General features: G+C 41.0%; 1 protein-coding gene across 8 annotated transcripts in view; it reads left to right on the top strand.

The window, feature by feature from the left end:
• The window catches only part of LOC139541288 (palladin-like), a 112,084-nt gene that overhangs the window by 23,296 nt on the left and 81,352 nt on the right, over window positions 1-7,436 (top strand). Inside the window, exon 1 of one of the 8 annotated variants that reach the window (XM_071345770.1) lies at window positions 5,698-5,854. The exons of the other annotated variants lie outside the window; for them this stretch is intronic. The gene's annotated coding sequence lies outside the window, so the exon portion shown is untranslated. Of the gene's footprint in view, window positions 1-5,697; window positions 5,855-7,436 lie in introns of those variants that run through there. 8 annotated transcript variants of the gene reach the window in all.

The following is a 7,436-nucleotide window of genomic DNA, read 5'->3' as shown; positions in this document are numbered from 1 at the left end:
GAAATTCAAATGCCTCTTCTATTCTGTATTAGGTGTAATCTATAAAAATAGACACATTGTACATAAAATATCCAACATGTCATTATATACACTACCGTTCAAAAGTTTGGGGTCACTTAGAAATGTCCTTGTTTTTGAAAGAAAAGCACATTTTTTGTCCATTAAAATAACATCAAATTGATCGGAAATATAGTGTAGACATTGTTAATGTTGTAAATGACTATTAGCTAGTAGCTGGAAATGGCAGATTTTTTCTGGAATATCTACATAGGTGTACAGAGGCCCATTATCAGCAACCGTCACTCCTGTGTTCCAATGGCACGTTGTGTTAGCTAATCCAAGTTTATCATTTTAAAAGGCTAATTGATGATTAGAAAACCCTTTTGCAATTATGTTAGCACAGCTGAAAACTGTCGTTCTGATTAAAGAAGCAATAAAACGGGCCTTCTTTAGACTAGTTGAGTATCTGGAGCATCAGCATTTGTGAGTTCGATTACAGGCTCAAAATGGCCAGAAACAAAGACCTTTCTTCTGAAACTCATCAGTCTATTGTTGTTCTGAGAAAGGAAGGCTATTCCATGTGAGAAATTGCCAAGAAACTGAAAATCTCGTACAATGCTGTGTACTACTCCCATCACAGAACAGCGCAAACGGGCTCTAACCAGAATAGAAAGAGGAGTGGGAGGCCCCGGTGCACAACTTAGCAAGAGGACAAGTACATTAGAGTGTCTAGTTTGAGAAACAGAGGCCTCACAAGTCCTCGACTGGCAGCTTCATTAAATGGTACCCGCAAAACACCAGTCTCAATGTCAACAGTGAAGAGGCGACTCCGGGATGCTGGCCTTCTAGGCAGAGTTGCAAAGAAAAAGCCATATCTCAGACTGGCCAATGAAAAGAAAAGACTAGACACTCTAATGTACTTGTCCTATTCCTCTTGGGTTAGCTAACACAACGTGCCATTGGAACACAGGAGTGATGGTTGCTGATAATGGGTCTCTGCACGCCTATGTAGATATTCCATAAAAAAATCAGTTGTTTCCAGGTACAATAGTCATTTACAACATTAACAATGTCAACACTGTATTTCTGATCAATTTGATGTTATTTTAATGGACAAAAAATTTGCTTTTCTTTCAAAAACAAGGACATTATAAAGTGACCCCAAACTTCTTAACGGTAGTGTACATACATATCAAATATTGTTGAAACAATCGATTTTCAGGACAAACACTTAAAATGAATGATTATGGAAAACAAAACCTGTATGCGAATATTCAAAGTTATTATGAAAGTTATTATATTTCATTAATCACTTAAACCCCCGCTGTTTATTTTCTATGCATAGTCACTTTACCCCTACCTACATGTACAAATTACCTCAACAAACCTGTACCCCCGCAGATTGACTTGGTATTGTTATTTTATTGTGTTACTTTTTAAACTTTTGTTTATTTAGTAAATCTTTTCTTAACTCTATTTTCTTAAAACTGCATTGTTGGTTAAGGGCTTGTAAGTAAGCATTTCACAGTAAGGTGAAATATAATACAACACCTGTTGTATTCGGCACGTGACAAATTTATTAACATTATTATTATTAACATTTTATTTAACCCTCAAGTTGACCCTGACGCCTTCAAGGAAGCCAAACAAATGAAATGATCGGTGGAAATACACAGTAACTAGCTATTCTATCCACAAAGGTTAAAAGAGTATATGAACATTGTTTAGGGAGAAAAGTTATATATTTTGGGGTATTTGGTAGTGTGACCTGTCAGATTGAATGGCACTCTCATGTTCTGAGTGGAATTTCTTTGAATTTTTTTAAATTTCTTTGATTTTTTTTTTCTTCTTTGAATTGAAATCTACTTCCTGTCACTCAAACTCAAATTCTAATTCTACAACATGTGAGGTGTGGCAAATCTATAATTCTGAATTGAGCCCAACCCTGACCCTCTCTCTCTCTCTCTCTCTCTCTCTCTCTCTCTCTCTCTCTCTCTCTCTCTCTCTCTCTCTCTCTCTCTCTCTCTCTCTCTCACACACACACACACACACACACACACACACACACACACACACACACACACACACACACACACACACACACACACACACACACACACACACACACACACACACACACACACACACACACACACACACACACACACACACACACACACACACACACACAGTCTATAGTATCAACCCCTCCTAGCAACATGTACCATAAATAATTCCACCTGCTGCTTCCCAGTGGCAGCCACTCAGACGGCGCCTCCATTGACATACACAGACCAAAATATCACTGGGCAATTCACCCAACGCTGTAAACCCCAAAACCTGAACCCCTGCTGAGCATTTCACTGAGTGAAAAACTACACCGTTTCATTCTGCATTTGATGTTAGCTCTTGTATCAGGCCTTGCCCCAGGGCACTAGAGAATCCTCAACCACTTTACTGTATGTTAACTGTACAGTCAGGATGGGCAAAAAATACTAAATACAATTACAAAATACCATAAAGATCAATGTATCAAAAATAAACTTCAAAATACTTATTTAATACTGTGACTGTGATATGTTGTTGTTTATCTACCTTAGTTGAATGCACTGACTGTAAGTCACTCTTGATAAGTGTGTCTGTTAATGACCAAAATGTTTATGTGAAAATGAACATACCAAAATTAACTGCAAAGCACACTGGGTATTATTATTAGGGCTGAGTTCATTATAATAATACTCAGTATGCTTTCTAATTGCTCATTTTTACATATACATTTACATTTAGATCATTTAGCTCTTATTACGTGGTCCCGTGTGGCTCAGTTGGTAGAGCATGGCGCTTGCAACGCCAGGGTTGTGGGTTCATTCCCCACGGGGGGACCAGGATGAATATGTATGAACTTTCCAATTTGTATGTCGTTCTGGATAAGAGCGTCTGTTAAATGTAAATGTAAATTACACCATAGTGCCATCAGACTTCTGATACCATGCAGGGTGAAAGGGGGCCACAAAATGGTGAACCGCTATAAAAAATGGTATAGAAAATGTTTATGTATTTTGAAAATACAAATTACAGCTCTTGAAATTATCTTGTTACAAAATACATTGGAGTGTAGTTTAGCCCAGTGTAATGCAAAATACTCAGGAGTAATTTAAATATTTATTTTAATACATTTGCAAAAATTTCTAAAAACCTATTTTAATTTTGTCATTATGGGGTATTGTGTGTAGATTGATGAGGAAAACAATTAATTTAATACATTTTAGAATAAGGCTGTAATGTAACAACATTTGGAAAAGTCAAGGGATCTGAATATTTTCTGAATGCACTGTACATATTTCACATACATGTAACAGAAATACTGCCCATCTCTGTGTACAGTAAGCGTTTGGAGTGTGAGGGCTGTAGCCAGTCTCAGGGCTGGGTGTGTGTGTTGTGCAGGACATGATCAGGCAGGGTTCACAGCCATCTGTCCCTTACTGACCAGGTGCTATGCGCTCTAAATGGGTCTAGTTCCATCATAACTAATCAAATCATATCAAATGTATTCATAAAGCCCTTCTTACATCAGCTGATATCTCAAAGTGCTGTACAGAAACCCAGCCTAAAACTCCAAACAGCAAGCAATGCAGGTGTAGAAGCACGGTGGCTAGGAAGAACTCCCTAGAAAGGCCAGAACCTAGGAAGAAACCTAGAGAGGAACCAGGCTATGAGGGGTGGCCAGTCCTCTTCTGGCTGTGCCGGGTGGAGATTATAACAGAACATGGCCAAGATGTTCAAATGTTCATAGATGACCAGCAGGGTCAAATAATAATAATCACAGTGATTGTCTAGGGTGCAACAGGCCAGCACCTCAGGAGTAAATGTCAGTTGGCTTTTCATAGCCGATCATTCAGAGAATCTCTACCGCTCCTGCTGTCTCTAGAGAGTTGAATACAGCAGGTCTGGGACAGGTAGCACGTCCGGTGAACAGGTCAGGGTTCCATAGCCGCAGGCAGAACAGTTGAAACTAGAGCAGCAGCACGGCCAGGTGGACTGGGGACAGCAAGGAGTCATCAGGCCAGGTAGTCCTGAGGCATGGTCCTAGGGCTCAGGTCCTCCGAGAGAGAGAAAGAAAGAAAGAAGGAAAGAAAGGAAGAAAGAAAGAAAGAAAGAAAGAAAGAAAGAAAGAAAGAAAGAAAGAAAGAAAGAAAGAAAGAAAGAGAGCATACTTATATTCACACAGGACACCGGATAAGACAGGAGAAATACTCTAGATATAACAGACTGACCCTAGCCCCCCGACACATAAACTACTGCAGCATAAATACTGGAGGCTGAGACAGGAGGGGTGAGGAGACACTGTGGCACCATCAGACGATACCCCCGGACAGGGCCAAACAGGCAGGATATAACCCCACCCACTTTGCCAAAGCACAGACCCACACCACTAGAGGGATATCTTCAACCACCAACTTACCATCCTGAGACAAGGCCGAATATAGCCCACAGAGATCTCAGCCACGGCACAACCCAAGGGGGGCGCCAACCCAACTAGGCTGTTTTAGACCAGGCCAAAGTGGACTATATAAGTGGTCTATTTCAATTTGGCACGCAAAACAAAATATCTGATGTCACATAGAACTGTCATTTTTCATTTCTCATCATTCTACCACACACAGAATTAAGCCCCAAAGGCCTCCTTTTCCTCAAGTCATCTGGCCCTGTGTCAGTCCTAAAACTGAGGGGTATTGTGGGGCTTTTAGATGACCAGTAGACTGTGACCCAACCTGCTAAACTTGTCGGCAGGATAAAAACAGACAGAATACAGGGGATGGCGTTGTTTCAGTATAGGAAACAAACTTGACAAAGAAGCCGCTAAGATAACATTTGGCCTCTGCTGCTTTGCTCATTTAACTTGTGCCACCTACAAATATAATCATCTGAGGGAAACATACTACTGCCACCATTGTTTCAACCCTCCTGCATATCATTTATTTAAGGATGCATCAGTACCATCCTGTTTCAGTATGGGTTTTTTATATTCACCAGTGTTATTGACCCAGAGAGAGTAATTGGAATGGATGGTGTGGAGTTGGGGTGTTTAACCCCCTTTGTGTCCCAGCCTGGGAGGCTCTGGACAGTCATGGCTAGAAGAGAGCCGGCTTTTGTCAAATTAATGTCAGACTTGACTTTTCATAGTAGGTTAGGAGAAGTTACGCAGCAGGTTAGAATAATTCATGTGGAAGGCTAGAATAATTAGATTAAGGTCAGGAAAAGGTTTAGGGTTTGCAAAAATGCAAGAAAAGTCAACGTTTGATGTTAATTTGAAAAAGCTCGATCCCTTCTAGCCATGACCACTCTGGACAAGGTGTCAGCGTCTCTCCTTCCCGCTTCCTCAATGGGTCCCTGGTCCAGCCACAGTGGGCTCTAATGGGGATGGATGTGTTATTTACTGATACTGACAGCAAGAGAGCAGGAGAACAAGCGAGACAGTGATCAAAAGAGAGTTCAACTGGAGTCATTCCAAGAGATCAGAGTCCGACTCACGTTTCTCACAAGAATCTTTGTTGATTCAAAAAATCATACTGTCTCTCTCTTGCTCTGTCTTTCTACATTTGTGTGGAATTTGGCAGCTCTTTCCGCTGCTCCCTCCCACTCTTCTCTCTCTGTGCCTCATGTGTGTGTCTCAGTATTACTCGCGGTGGCAGAGTTGGTGAGTGTGTCAGTGTTTCTGGCAGTGGCTTAGTGAGGGTCTCTCTCTCAGAAGTTGTAACTTTCTATCAATCTTCAATCACTTAACTTGGAGATAAAGGAAATCAGAAGTGACATCATTCTGATATTCAATAACTCGGGAAGTACCTCAGCACAGGTAAGGAACTCTGAGCTTTGAACCTTGCTGTTGTTGTTGATGTAGCCTACTGTGGTTCTCTGTTTTAAGTTGACTTACTTGTTGGTGTCATTGTTTGGTGAATCTGTCATATTTTATTAACCTGTTAATGTGTTTGCTTGGTTTTAATAGCTGTTTAATTTGGTTCTGGGGTGAGTGACTATCCCAGGGCTGGACTTTATTAATCAGATCAAATCAAGTTGTGGTTCCAGTGCCAAGATGAGTGTGGGTCTCAAATTAAGCGATGTTGCAAGCTGATGGTTATAATGTTGATTTGTGGTGTTTGATAGAGAGTTTTACTGGGTCATGGTATAAGTTACAGTGGCTTGAGAAAGTATTCACCCCCCTTGGCATTTTTCCTATTTTGTTGCCTTACAACCTGGAGTTAAAATAGATTTTTTGGGGGTTTGTATCATTTGATTTACACAACATGCCTACCACTTTGAAGATGCAAAATATTTTTCATTGTGAAACAAACAAGAAATAAGACAAAAAAACAGAAAACTGGAGTGTGCATAACTATTCACCCCCCCAAAGTCAAAACTTTTTTAGAGCCACCTTTTGCAGCAATTACAGCTGCAAGTCTCTTTTAGTATGTCTCTATAAGCTTGACACATCTAGCCACTGGGACTTTTGCCCATTCTTCAAGACAAAACAGCTCCAGCTCCTTCAAATTGGATGGGTTCCACTGGTGTACAGCAATCTTTAAGTCATACCATAGATTCTCAATTGGATTGAGGTCTGGGCTTTGACTAGGCCATTCCAATACATTTCAATGTTTCCCCTTAAACCACTTGAGTGTTGCTTTGGCAGTATTCTTAGTGTCATTGTCCTGCTGGAAGGTGAACCTCCGTCCCAGTCTCAAATCTCTGGAAGACTTGAGAAACAGCTTTCCCTCAAGAATTTCCCTGTATTTAGCGCCATCCATCATTCCTTCAATTCTGACCAGTTTCCCAGTCCCTGCCGATTAAAAACATCCCCACAGCATGATGCTGCCACCACCATGCTTCACTGTTGGGATGTTGTTCTTGGGGTGATGAGAGGTGTTGGGTTTGCGCCAGACATAGCATTTTCCTTGATGGCAAAAAGCTCAATTTTAGTCTCATCTGACCAGAGTACCTTCTTCCATGTGTTTGGGGTGTCTCCCACATGCCTTTTGGCAAACACCAAATGTGTTTGCGTATTTTTGTTCTTCAAGCAATGGCTTTTTTCTGGCTACTGTTCCGTAAAGTCCAGCTCTATGGAGTGTACGGCTTAAAGTATTCCTATGGACAGATACTCCCATCTCTGCTGTGGCGGTTTGCAGCTCCTTCAGGGTTATCTTTGGTCTCTTTGTTTCCTCTCTGATTAATTCCCTCCTTGCCTGGTCTGAGAGTTTGGTGGGTGGCCCTTTCTTGGCAGGTTTGTTGTGGTGCCATATTCTTTCCATTTTTTAATAATGGATTTAACCTCTTGGAAATAGGGGCCCCTCTTGGAAATAGGCGCCCTTTTCACTTTTGGATAAAATGGTGCCCAAATTAAACGGCCTCGTACTCTGTCCTAGATCATATGATATGCATATTAT

This window comes from Salvelinus alpinus, chromosome 16 (genome assembly GCF_045679555.1).
Source record: "Salvelinus alpinus chromosome 16, SLU_Salpinus.1, whole genome shotgun sequence".
NCBI classification, from domain to species: Eukaryota; Metazoa; Chordata; class Actinopteri; order Salmoniformes; family Salmonidae; genus Salvelinus; species Salvelinus alpinus.
The sequence above is the reverse complement of the archived record's forward strand: the minus strand, read 5'-3'. Positions and strand labels throughout refer to the sequence as shown.